This window comes from Drosophila sechellia, unplaced genomic scaffold (genome assembly GCF_004382195.2).
Source record: "Drosophila sechellia strain sech25 unplaced genomic scaffold, ASM438219v1 Y_21, whole genome shotgun sequence".
Classification (NCBI taxonomy): Eukaryota; Metazoa; Arthropoda; class Insecta; order Diptera; family Drosophilidae; genus Drosophila; species Drosophila sechellia.
In genome coordinates this window covers 140,373-154,809 of record NW_022611380.1, presented here as the reverse complement: position 1 = coordinate 154,809, position 14,437 = coordinate 140,373, and the positions used below count along the sequence as shown (strand labels likewise).

General features: G+C 43.1%; 3 pseudogenes; all 3 read left to right on the top strand.

Moving 5' to 3' along the window:
* The first annotated feature begins 354 nt into the window (after positions 1-354).
* Positions 355-1,028, top strand: LOC116803421 (annotated as a pseudogene).
* Positions 1,029-7,521: 6,493 nt separating this feature from the next.
* On the top strand, positions 7,522-8,502 carry LOC116803420 (annotated as a pseudogene).
* Positions 8,503-11,859: 3,357 nt separating this feature from the next.
* LOC116803419 lies at positions 11,860-12,512 on the top strand (annotated as a pseudogene).
* The last annotated feature ends 1,925 nt before the right edge of the window (positions 12,513-14,437 follow it).

Genomic DNA, 14,437 nt, shown 5'->3' with positions numbered 1-14,437 from the left:
CTTTGTGCTGTAATATAGAAGTAGCCCCGTGAAAACGCACTCAATTGCATTCGCTGTCGAATTTTAATTGAATTTAAGCGGAGAGCAGCTCTCGCGTTCGTCTAGTCGCGCTTGGTCAGTTGTGAGGTGACAGTGTTGCAACTAAAATGGGTTATGAGCCATCCGAAAAGATCATTGGTAATTTAATTTCCCTAAGTGGTACTGCGCTACTCTTCCCAAACCGTTGAACTTTGTTCCTTTTCGAGAAGATCAGCAGATTAATGCAATTATTTTTCGGCAGATCGCTACCATGTCATCCGTAAATTGTTCTCTACTCTACTGTTTGGCTGTGCTGGGACTTGCAGGCAATGAGATATGTATGTCTTCCTGTGCGTGGACGAGCCTCATGTGCGCTCACGCTCCGTGGAGAATACATCTTCGGCTACGAATGGACCGCATTCGAATCTAACCCTGCCAACACTTCCTTCGCCGCCGCAAGCAAAGCACAAGGCTAAACAGGATCCGGCATTAGAGGAATGCAATGTCAACGTAAAGATCGCCGATCTGAGCAAATCTTGTTGGGTTAATCATCACTTGACTGAGGACATTCAAACGCGTTAATATCGGTCACTAGAAGTTATTATCGGTGCGGGCTATAACACCTCTGCGGATATGTGGAGCACTGCATGCATGCTATTCGAACTGGCCACCGGTGAGTATCTTTTTGAGCCACACTCTGGCGAATCGTACACCCGCGACGAGGACCAATTGGCCCACATCATCGAGCTGCTGGGTCCAATACCGCGGTACATTTTGTTAAACGGCACCTATGCGGCGAAGTCGTTTACCCGTTCCTGCGAGCTACGAAATATCTCGGGCCTTAAGCCCTGGGGCATAATGGACGTTCTTCTGGAGAAGTACGAGTGGTCGCAAAAGGATGCGGCGTCATTCGCTTCGTTCCTTAAGCCCATGCTCGAGCTCGATCCGAACAAGCGTGCCACCGCTGCGGAGTGTCTGCAGCACCCGTGGCTTAGATAAGATACGATGCAACCTGGTTGGTGGCTGCGTGCCACACTTGGGTGTGGCAATTGCTCAAATAGAGGACCCGCAGACACCCACCAAGAACAAATCGCATCGCTTTTTCTGGCGCAAGGCACTGCGACGTGTCTTCCAGCGTCGTAAGTGACGGCGTCGCCGGCAGGACTTGCCCCGCTGGCATCGTCCCGCCCGTCGCTGTCGTCGTCGCAACCTGGCTGAGATGCATCTGCACCTGCTGTGCAAGATCCACTGCGTGCAGCACTCGTGGCCCTGCTCAGCTGCATCCGCTGGCGAACCCTGGCAACATACGCAACAACAACTTTTACTTCAGCAACTACCAAAGCATCAGAAGCCAGCCAGCATTACAGCAGTCTCCGTGATCCAGTTAACTCAATTAAATTGAAATTATTATATTGTATTACCGCCTACACGAACACGTCCCCACGAATCCTGTACATAGGCTCGACAGTTCTCGATACCATTATTCATTTTTATTTAAAGCGACGCATAAGAGTGCGATGGTAGAGCATGAGCAAGTGCCGCATAGAAACCATATATGTGTTAGTGTACATTTACCCGAGATGCGAATCGGCAAATCTACATTTATAAGAGTACGTAGTTAAATGAAATGGAGTCGATCCATCGATGGGTGTCTCACACGCACCATCGTCGATTCGATGGAATAGGGCAGTAGGGCAGCGCGTCTGAATTTTTATAAGCATATGTATATGCACATGGATGCAGAAACTTGAGCTGAACATAACAATAATTAAGAATGTAGTTAATTAGTTTATCCTCGGCTTAGTGATCGACATGATCAATTTGAAATGGCATAAGTAACTCTTAAACACGTAACCTGAAATAGAAAAGCGAATGCTTTTCTGTAACGTAACAACCACAAGTGAAAGTATCCTTAATTAAAGCATCCGCCTCAAAAAAATCGTATTGTTCAATATTAAACAGTAGAGCAAGCGCAAAATAATTGCAGCTTTATCAAAAAGATAAATGTTCAAGACACAGACACACCAAATTTGGCACTTTATCAAGACTAGAGCCACACAAAATTTATGAAATTTTTCTGCCCTATCACGTATATATAATTAAATGTTTGCAATACTCATATGTGAAAAAAATATAATTTTATTTCACTGAATGATTACAATTTTTTATTTTTGTTGAAGAACACCGACCGATTACAATTAGGTCTCAAACTGAACTCATCTAATTATTCTGATTTGATTGACGTTCAAGCCTCGTTATCGAGCTTTTCTGATATGAACTTAGGACTTAAGGGATCTGATCAAGTGAAGAGAAAGAGCTTTGGAGTTGCTGACTTTAATTGTCTTTGGATTTCTCTTGGATTCAAGTGCATTCGCTCTTGGATACAAGTGCTCTTAGATTCTTATACAAGTTTTGTTTATTGAAATCTAATACTTTTGTTTTAGGAACTGCGAGTCCGAGCTTTGAACGTGGGAACATGACGATGGGGTAAGGGCTTAGGCAAGGAATGTTTAAATTAGGGGACGGATGTTTAGTCTACCAGTGGGTGACTTATTTGGAGTTGGGAATTTTTCACTCAACCCGGTCTTGAGGATCATATGACAATCTTATTCTTATCTGGAATCCAATAGGTACATCCGGAGTAGTGTAGGGTGTATTTGGGTGTGCATGTTGTATGTGTGTTAGTGTGTAGGCATGTGCTTGTCTTAGGGACTTATGGATATGTCACTTAAATTTGGATTTGGCGAACCCTGGCAACATACGCAACAACAACTTTTACTTCAGCAACTACCAAAGCATCAGCAGCCAGCCAGCATTACAGCAGTCTCCGTGATCCAGTTAACTCAATTAAATTGAAATTATTATATTGTATTACCGCCTACACGAACACGTCCCCACGAATCCTGTACATAGGCTCGACAGTTCTCGATACCATTATTCATTTTTATTTAAAGCGACGCATAAGAGTGTGATGGTAGAGCATGAGCAAGTGCCGCATAGAAACCATATATGTGTTAGTGTACATTTACCCGAGATGCGTATCGGCAAATCTAAATTTATAAGACTACGTAGTTAAATGAAATGGAGTCGATCCATCGATGTGTGTCTCACACGCGCCATCGTCGATTCGATGGAATAGGGCAGTAGGGCAGCGCGTCTGAATTTTTATAAGCATATGTATATGCACATGGATGCAGAAACTTGAGCTGAACATAACAATAATTAAGAATGTAGTTAATTAGTTTATCCTCGGCTTAGTGATCGACATGATCAATTTGAAATGGCATAAGTAACTCTTAAACACGTAACCTGTAATAGAAAAGCGAATGCTTTTCTGTAACGTAACAACCACAAGTGAAAGTATCCTTAATTAAAGCATCCGCCTCAAAAAAATCGTATTGTTCAATATTAAATAGTAGAGCAAGCGCAAAATAATTGCAGCTTTATCAAAAGATAAATGTTCAAGACACAGACACACCAAATTTGGCACTTTATCAAGACTAGTGTTTAGCTATTGAGCTTTTTCAATAGCTGTTGCGAATAATAAAAAACCGAAGAAAGTTTGTTTTTATTACGATAGTTTTTATTTTGCGAAATAGCGATAATTTACGATAGCGACAATAAGTAAGTAAGTTTGGTCTTTTCCGAAGCGCGACGAAAAGGCAATTGGCGGGCAGGCAGCCGAAATGCAGCGCCCAACAACAACAAAGGAATGAGCGCCGTACAGATAAATGCGCGCGAGAGCAGCGGTTTGCACTATGGGCATGCTACTGCTAATTTGGCTTAAATATTAACAAGTATGAAATTAGTCTACTGCACAGTTTTGCCGGCTGCATGACCCAACATCCTCCCCCGTTGGAAGCTTGTGTTCGAACAGAGTCCTCAAGGGGGAGCAGACACAGCTTGTTCACTGCCCGTCTTATTACTCCAGACGCGGTCCTCAATTCTGCAACTCGAGCGACGCCGTCTCTGCCAGGAATCAACTGCATGACTCTCGCCAAAGGCCATCTCATTGGGGGTAGATTCTCGTCCTTAACAAGAACGACGTTGTCCACGGCTGCGCCAGGCTTTGGGGTGCGCCACTTGGAACGCTGCTGGAGCAACGTCAAGTACTCTTCCTTCCATCGCGACCAAAATATTTGCTGAAGAAAGGAGATGCGCTGCCAAGAGTCAAGCCGATTATAGTTTAGGCCCGTTATATCTGGCTCGTCAAACGACGAAGGCGGACCACCATTGAGAAAATGCGCCGGAGTGAGGACATCTAGATCGGCAGGGTTCTCTGAAATGGGAACTAAAGGTCTGGAGTTAATAACTGCCGAGATGTGGCAGTTATTCGGGTGGCGGCCATCAAAGTCCAACGACGAATTCCGGAGGCGACCGCCTACTCTAAGAAGTCCAAATTGATCCAGGAACGGCGAGAGCGATGATATGGGACTAGACGAGGAAACTCTTCCCAGCGTTTTTAGGGACTGCAGGTCCTCCCATAAATGCGCGCGCTGCACCAACCGCAGATGTTGGAATTTCTCAACGTTGGAGAGGTCCGGATGGCTGTCGATTATGCTCGTGAACACGGAGTAGAAATCCGCCCAGTTTGCGTAGCCGCCGCCAAACGTTGGCAGCTGGACAGGCGGCAACGTCATCGGCCTCGGCCGCGGCTGCGTTTGAGGACCACTACACTGGTGGGGCACAATACCTTCCGCAAGCGTTGAGTGCGGCGCGAAATGCACATTGCGTTTGGCTATTTCCGCGCGCACACTAGCCTTGAATTCAACGATGAATTCATAGAAAGACTCGCTCATTTCACTGCCAATTTCGTCGAAGTCCAATTCCTCCAGTTCTGTATGCAGAATATTGAAGGCACTTTGCAGCTCATCAGTCTGCTCCAGCCTCACCGTAAGAGTGGATTCGTCGTATCCGCTTAGCGTCTCATTAGACAGCGACGTTTGTAGCCTCTGCAACCTGCTGAACAGCGCATTGGTTTTGCGCTTTAAAAAGGTCACCCTGTTTTTTTCACCTTCAGCGGGCATAGCAACAAATCGCCTTTGATTCGGTTCAGCGGGAAGATGAGCACAAAATAGTTGCCGAAAATGCAAGCGGGGTCAATGCACGCAACGATATATGTAGCAATGTATGTATATATGCAATGCTAGCTCGCTTAAACACAGCCACTATCACCGAAATCTCCACTCACTTGTCCAACCGATTGCGATTTACTGTATTTATATTTATTTATAAACGCGATAAGTGCATTAATTAATGCATGCAAATTAACACAATCACGTCGGGGTCACCAAATGTTTAGCTATTGAGCTTTTTCAATAGCTGTTGCGAATAATAAAAAACCGAAGAAAGTTTGTTTTTTTATTACGACAGTTTTTATTTTGCGAAATAGCGATAATTTACGATAGCGATAAGTAAGTAAGTTTGGTCTTTTCCGAAGCGCGACGAAAAAGCAATTGGCGGGCAGGCAGCCGAAATGCAGCGCCCAAGCTTAACATAGGTAGCTAACAACAACAAAGGAATGAGCGCCGTACAGATAAATGCGCGCGAGAGCAGCGGTTTGCACTATGGGCATGCTACTGCTAATTTGGCTTAAATATTAACAATTATGAAATTAGTCTACTGCACAGTTTTGGCGGCTGCATGACCCAACAACTAGAGCCACCCAAAATTTATGAAATTTTTCTGCCCTATCACGTATATATAATTAAATGTTTGCAATACTCATATGTGAAAAAAATATAATTTTATTTCACTGAATGATTACAATTTTTTATTTTTGTTGAAGAACACCGACCGATTACAATTAGGTCTCAAACTGAACTCATCTAATTATTCTGATTTGATTGACGTTCAAGCCTCGTTATCGAGCTTTTCTGATATGAACTTAGGACTTAAGGGATATGATCAAGTGAAGAGAAAGAGCTTTGGAGTTGCTGACTTTAATTGTCTTTGGATTTCTCTTGGATTCAAGTGCATTCGCTCTTGGATACAAGTGCTCTTAGATTCTTATACAAGTTTTGTTTATTGAAATCTAATACTTTTGTTTTAGGAACTGCGAGTCCAAGCTTTGAACGTGGGAACATGACGATGGGGTAAGGGCTTAGGCAAGGAATGTTTAAATTAGGGGACGGTTGTTTAGTCTACCAGTGGGTGACTTATTTGGAGTTGGGAATTTTTCACTCAACCCGGTCTTGAGGATCTTGACAATCTTATTCTTATCTGGAATCCAATAGGTACATACGGAGTAGTGTAGGGTGTATTTGGGTGTGCATGTTGTATGTGTGTTAGTGTGTAGGCATGTGCTTAAGTCTTAGGGACTTATGGATATAGCATAATATTGTTTCCTAGTTGAATATTTTCATTGACATTAGTTTCTAGGTGCGGATGTTCTTCTTTTTGTTTACAATATTTGACAATAATTTTCTAAGGTATATTTTTAAGCTTATATGCTAAATTCAGAGTCAAACTAATTATCATGATGACAAATGTTGTAATGCATATAATTTTAAAAAAGTTATAGTGTTTTACATGGGATTTTGTAATTTCTCTTGTTTGTAAGTGATTTATTGGTTCTAAACGTGTAACATTGTTGGTGATATAAATTGTTTGTGTAAAATCTGCTAGATTATTAGAAATTAGGAACTCATTTATTTGCATGGTACAATTTTTAATTTTAATAATGTTGTTTCCTGAGATTAATATTTTGTTGTTTGTACAATCTTGGTTGACAACTGTTTTAGGAATATTCCATATTAAAAGTATATTGTTCTATATTATCTATATTCTATTCTATCTATATTCTATATTGAATAAATAAAATTTATCGAATATTTTGCTCGGTTAGAATATAGTTATGTTCATCTGGGTACGGAACTATTTGAAATATCGGAACTTTAGTGACCTCGCTAGGAACGTGGGAAATATTTAAAATTTCGTTCGTTTCTTTCTTGAGCCAAGATGATTTTCTTTAGCATTTTCTCCGAGTTTAGGTTTTTCAAATAATCGTGTTTTAGTAATTTTGGGTTAAAGATTCCTAGTCTAGTAATTGCATACCTAACTCTACCATATATCTTCTATGTATTCTGTGAACTGTTGTAGGTTGAATATAATTATTGCAATTTGTTGGTTTTGTTCTTTTTCTAACTTGAGCCTATTTATTTTGTCAATACCTCTGTTGATTATGTCGACAATCATATTTAGATCATGGGTTTTTACGGAGCCTTCTGACATGTTATTAATTTTTTCTTCTAGCTCTTCCCTGTCGTCTTCATCTAATGTACCTACTATGTTTAAAAGACCTCTTTTGCTTCGCTGAATAATTCTTAAACCATTTACTTCCCAATTTAGTTTATCGCCTAAATATTGTATCTGTGGTACATTGGGATAGTCATTTGCTTCAGTTACTAGGTTTTCGAACATTAGCATTGTCTTTGTTATGTTTATACTCAAATAATGGTATTCGTAGGTGGTTGGAATTTCCATTGTTCCAGTTTGGAATATATGATATTGCTGCGACAAACTACTGTTTGGCTGAGCTGGGACTTGCAGGCAATGAGATATGTGGCAATTAAAATTTTCAAGTCGGCACCGCACTTTGCCGAGACGGTAAGGGACGAAATAAAGATACTCAAGACGGTGCGCGAGACCGATCCATCGAATCCACGCCGTCGCAAAACCGTCCAGATGCTGGACGACTTCAAGATCACCGACCTTAATGGCACCCATATTTGTATTGTGTTCGAGATGCTGGGTGACAATCTACTGAAACTCATACGGAAGTCCAACTTACGCGGTATTCCACTGGCCAACGTCAAAGCTATTACCCGCCAAGTGCTGGAGGGTCTTGACTATCTTCGCACGTGCTGCCAGATCATTTACACGGACATAAAGCCCGAGAATGTCCTCCTGTGCGTGGACGAGCCTCATGTGCGCTCACGCTCCGTGGAGAATAGATCTTGGGCTACGAATGGACCGCATTCGAATCCAAACCCTGCCAACACTTCCTTCGCCGCCGCAAGCAAAGCACAAGGCTAAAAAGGATCCGCCGTTACAGGAATGCAATGTCAACGTAAAGATCGCCGATCTGGGCAACGCTTGTTGGCTTGATCATCACTTGACCGAGGACATTCAAACGCGCCAATATCGGTCACTAGAAGTTATTATCGGTGCGGGCTATAACACCTCTGCGGATATGTGGAGCACTGCATGCATGCTATTCGAACTGGCCACCGGTGAGTATCTTTTTGAGCCACACTCCGGCGAATCGTACACCCGCGACGAGGACCATTTGGCCCACATCATCGAGCTGCTGGGTCCAATACCGCGGTACATTTTGCACCTATGCGGCGAAGTCGTTTACCCGTTCCTGCGAGCTACGAAATATCTCGGGCCTTAAGCCCTGGGGCCTAATGGACGTTCTTCTACGAGTGGTCGCAAAAGGATGCTGCGTCATTCGCTTCGTTCCTATTATCAACATCCTAACGCTCACACTCGTGCGTTGAAGGGTTTGGGCACCACTGAGCAAATCGCTGGCTGAACTCAAGAACTCAAGAGGTTCATATGCACGCGGCGGAAGCCGAAGCAAATTTGGTCAGACAACGCCACCAACTTTGTCGGCGCCAAAAATGAACTTCTGGAACTTCGAAGGTTATTTCTCAGCAGCGAGCATAAAAGCTCCGTTCAGAATTTTTGCCTTTCGGAGACGATTGACTGGCGGTTCATCCCTCCACGGTCGCCCCATTTCGGTGGACTTTGGGAAGCAGCGGTGAAAACGGCAAAACATCATTTCTACCGCGCTGTGGGTACGGCGGTTCTTGTTAAGGACGAGAATCTACCCCCAATGAGATGGCCTTTGGCGAGAGTCATGCATTTGATTCCTGGCAGAGACGGCGTCGCTCGAGTTGCAGAATTTAGGACCGCGTCTGGAGTAATAAGGCGGGCAGTGAACAAGCTGTGTCTGCTTCCCCTTGAGGACTCTGTTGGAAGCCAAGCTTCCAATGGGGGGAGGATGTTGGGTCATGCAGCCGCCAAAACTGAGCAGTAGATATAATCTCATATTCTTTAATAATTTAAGCCAAATTAGTCAGTGGTAGCAGTTGCGATGCCCATAGTGCAAAATGCTGTTCTCGCACGCATTTATCTGTACGGCGCTCATTCCTTGTTTGTTGTTGTTAGCTACCTACGTTAAGCTTGGGCGCTGCATTTTGGCTGTCTGCCCCGCCAATAGCCAATTCGTCGTGTTTCGGAAAAGACTTAGCTTAGGCCTTAGCTGCCTTAAACAATTCGCAAAATAAACAGTGTCGTAATATAAACAAACTTTCTTCGGTTTTCTTTATTTTTCGCAACAGCTATTGAAAAAGCTCAATAGCTAAACACATTATTAGGAATGTGCTGTGTATCTTGCTCTTCATTGGCCTGGAATTATCGTATTTACTCTTATTAAACTTTTTCTGTTTCTTAAACTTTGATTTATAATGAACGATTTTCCTGCCGCGTTTTGTCTCTTCAAAATGTTTACTGTCCACTTTTTCAATTTTCCTGTCTTTTTTAATGGATTAGTGATTTTACTCTTTACAAGTGGAGCCTGTCTATATTTTATGTCAACTTCAAAATCATGCTTATTCTTATTAAGATATTCGTTCTTATCGATTTTGTTTTGTTGTACGTCTGGACTACCTGCATATAGAAAAATGTCCGCTGGATATCGTTTAGTACTATTATATTTGGTTTTGTGATTGTATACGTATAATATTGTTTCGAATTTTGTACACCTTTCTTCAATATTTTGTTCGTTTCCAATGATTCTTAGTCTTGTGAAATCTTTCTATGACGGATACACAATTTTTACTAGTTGTTACAGAAATTTCAACACCTTCGGATCTTAACCAGTTTTGCAAAGCAATGCACATAAAAGCTGAATCTTTGTCCGCTTTAATTTCCTGTGGCTTTCCCATGTCATTGAATATTTTGGTAATGGATCTTTTTGCTTCTAGGCAATCTCTACTTTTTACTTTTACTAAATTTCGAATAAATATCAATACAAGATAGGAAGATTTGGTTTCCCGGAAGATAAAAATCTATCACGTATTTTTCCCTTGTGTTAAATATTTCGGAAGTTGTTTCGTATGTCAATTTTGTGTCTTGATGTTCTGTTTTTGCCAGATTACATATTTCACATTCATTGATAATAGCGCTCTAAGGTTGGGACACTTTCCAAGCAAATGGAAATCAGCAATCATAACGATGATTCCGAAGCCTGGAAAGCAACCCACTGAAGTAGATGCATATAGGCCCATTAGGCTTCTACCCGCGCTAGGGAAAATGTTGGAAAGGGTAATATTAGAACGCATCCTCAAACTTCCAAGCGTGAGCCAAGCTATTCCACAGTGGCAGTTCGGTTTCCGAAAAAGTCATCGCACTCCAGAACAGCATCACCGAGTGACAAACTTTGCTTTGGAGGCAATGGAGGACAAGATGTATACAACAGCTGTATTCATGGATATACAACCAGCCTTTGATAGTGTTTGGCATGATGGTCTTCTAAGTAAGCTTAACACCATTTTGACGCCACAGCTATTTCTTCTTATCAAAAGCTTTCTATCGAACAGACAGTTCAGTGTGGTTGTCGATGGCGACAAATCGTCTACGCGTACAATCTCAGCATGCGTACCCCAGTGTTTTAGGCCCGACTCTTTATTCGATGTATACTTCTGATATGCCGGATTCCTGGTGCTGTACAGAAGTTGAAGACGAAAACGTTCTTATTGCAACCTAAGCGAATGACACCGCGGTAATGGTCAGGAGTACAAGCATAAGTGATGCAACCAGGGGCCTACAGGAATATGTGACGGCCTTCGAGAAGTGGGCAACGGAATAAAATATCGGCATTAATTGCAAGCACATTTGCTTGCGTCACATTCACAAAAAGGCCTTTGAACTGCTCTGAAATTTCCATGCTCGGCTCCACCTTCTACAAATACCTCGAGGGGATTTTGGACAGAGGAATAACGTTTCAAAGGCATACGACTATGATCAAGCAAGCAGTACTTTCACAGGCTGCAAAAATGTCGTGGCTCTTATCACCGAGAAACAAACTTTCATTGGCAAATAAAGTTCGCCTGTATAAATCCATCCTGACCCCAATTTGGAAGTATGCGTTGCAAGTATACGGAATTACGGCCAGAACTAATCTGAATAAAATAAGAGTTGCTCAAAGTAAAGTAGTTAGATCACTATGTAACTCCCCCAGGTACATGTGAACCAGAGATATAGAAAGAGATCTTAATATTCCAAAGATAGGCGATGTATTGAGGACCCATGCGGAAAGTTATATGCGGCGACTAGATTCCCACCCCAACACCCTGGCGAGAAGGCTTATCCACCGCCCGAGAAAAAGAATGCTCTCCCATCGAGATTATTATAATTATTTTTTCATGAAATAAAAAAAAAAACAATTAAATATTGTTAAAGTAGTTTAAATTGTAAATTAATGTATAAGTAATGTATATATTTGTATGCCTATGCTGTAGATTCCAATTAATAAAATTTACAAAAAAAAAAAAAAAAAACTTTATATTTGATAGGATCTGCTAGAGTTTACAAAATATAAAACAGGCCTTGTAATAAACGTCAAGTTCATATACATTGTCAGTAGAATATTTGGAGCTTCCAAATGCCAATCTACTGATTCTGGCACCATACCATACCTTTCAGGCCTTTGTGCTGTAATATAGAAGTAGCCCCGTGAAAACGCACTCAACTGCTTTCGCTGTCGTATTTTAATTGAATTTAAGCGGAGAGCAGCTCTCTCGTTCGTCTAGTCGCTCTTGGTCAGTCGTGAGGTGACAGTGTTGCAACTAAAATGGATTATGAGCCATCCGAAAAGATCATTGGTAATTTAATTTCCCTAAGTGGTACTGCGCTACTCTTCCCAAACCGTTGAACTTTGTTCCTTTTCGAGAAGATCAGCAGATTAATGCAATTTTTTTCGGCAGATCGCTACCATGTCATCCGTAAATTGAGCTGGGGCGACTACTCTACTGTTTGGCTGTGCTGGGACTTGCAGGCAATGAGATATGTGGGAATTAAAATTTTCAAGTCGGCACCGGCTTGGCCAAGACGATAAGGGACGAAATAAAGATACTCAAGACGGTGCGCGAGACCGATCCATCGAATCCACGCCGTCGCAAACCGTCCAGATGCTGGACAACTTCAAGATCACCGGCCTTAATGGCACCCATATTTGTATTGTGTTCGAGATGCTGGGTGACAATCTCCTGAAACTCATACGGAAGTCCCCATTACGCGGTATTCTACTGGCCAACGTCAAAGCTATTACCCGCCAAGTGCTGGAGGGTCTTGACTATCTTCACACGTGCTGCCAGATCATCCAGACGGACATAAAGCCCGAGAATGTCTTCCTGTGCGTGGACGAGCCTCTCGCTCCGTGGAGAATACATCTTCGGCTACGAATGGACCGCATTCGAATCTAACCCTGCCAAGACTTCCTCCGCCGCCGCAAGCAAAGCACAAGGCTAAATAGGTGTTAGAGGAATGCTGGGTCCAATACCGCGGTTTTTTCGAGCTCGATCCGAACAAGCGTGCCACCGCTGCGGAGTGTCTGCAGCACCCGTGGCTTAGATAAGATACGATGCAACCTTTGTAACTTTGTAGGTGGAGTTACGGAGACAGAATGAATTCTGTTCCGCATCCACAATTTATTTTGCCTTTGATTACATTGTTTAGCTATTGAGCTTTTTCAATAGCTGTTGCAAATAATAATAAACCGAAGAAAGTTTGTTTTTATTACGACACTTTTTATTTTGCGAATTGTTATCTTTTACGATAGCGATAATTGAATGCGTAAGTTTGGTCTTGGCGGGACAGACAGCCGAAATGCAGCGCCCAAGTTTAGCGTAGGTAGATACAAAAGGAACAAGGAATGAGCGCCGTACAGATAAATGCGTGCGAGAACAGCGGTTTGCACTATGGGCATCGCAACCACTAACTAATTCGGCTTACAATATTAAAGAATATAATTTAGTCTACTGCACAGTTTTTTCGGGTGCATGACCCAACATCCTCCCCCCTTGGAAGCTTGGCTTCCAACAGAGTCCTCAAGGGGAAGCAGACACAGCTTGTTCACTGCCCGCCTTATTACTCCAGACGCGGTCCTCAATTCTGCAACTCGAGCGACGCCGTCTCTGCCCGGAATCAACTGCATTACTCTCGCCAAAGGCCATCTCATTGGGGGTAGATTCTCATCCTTAACAAGAACGACGTTGGCAACGGCTACGCCAGGTTTTAAGGTGCGCCACTTGGAGCGCTGCTGGAGCAACGTCAAGTATTCTTCCTTCCATCGCGACCAAATTATTTGCTGAAGAAAGGAGATGCGCTGCCAAGAGTCAAGCCGATTATAGTTTAGGCCCGTTATATCTGGCTCGTCAAACGAAGAAGGCGGACCACCATTGAGAAAATGCGCCGGAGTGAGGACGCCCAGATCGGCAGGGTTCTCTGAAATGGGAACCACAGCGCGGTAGAAATGATGCTTGGCCGTTTTCAGCGCTGCTTCCCAAAGTCCACCAAAATGGGGCGACCGTGGAGCGATGAACCGCCAGTCAATCGTCTCCGAAAGGCAAAAGTTCTGAACGGAGCCTTGATGCTCGCTGCTGAGAAGTAACCTTCGAAGTTCCAGAAGTTCATTTTTGGCGCCGACAAAGTTGGTGGCGTTGTCTGACCAAATTTACTTCGGCTTCCGCCGCGTGCATATGAACCTCTTGAGTCCGCACAGAAACGCAACTGTCGAGAGATCCTTGATCAGCTCCAGGTGCAGTGCCTTGGTTGCAAAGCATATAAATACGCAGACAGAATTTAACCACGGGCTTGTTGTAAGTATCCGACTTGTGAAAGAAGGGTCCACAGAAGTCTATACCAGTAATCTCAACAGCGTGAGATCCTTCCAAACGCTCCTTGGGAAGATCCGCCATTATGTGCTCTATCAGCCGCGGCTTAATCCGAAAATGCGAAATAATTGTTTTGTCAGGACAAACAGCTGTTGGCCAATCTCTTTCAGGCTCCGTAAGATAGACGGGTCCATGCACCCAGAGTGACGATTCGCTAAGCTCAGACGGCAGGGATCCTCTGGATAAGATGTCAGCCGGATTTAAAGCTGTTGGAACATAACGCCATACACAAACCAGCCCAGAAGAGTTTTTTGAAGCAGGGGCAGTCCTGGCAACAACTTTATCTGACCTACGCACAGCAGCTCATAAAACAGGCTAGCTCCTATTAACATGTCAACACGCTGAGCTTTATGAAATTTCGGGTCGGGGAGCTGCAGGTTTTATGGAATCTTCCAGTCCCCAATGTCCACATTAGAACTTGGCTGGCGATCCGTGATATTGGGAGCGATAACCGA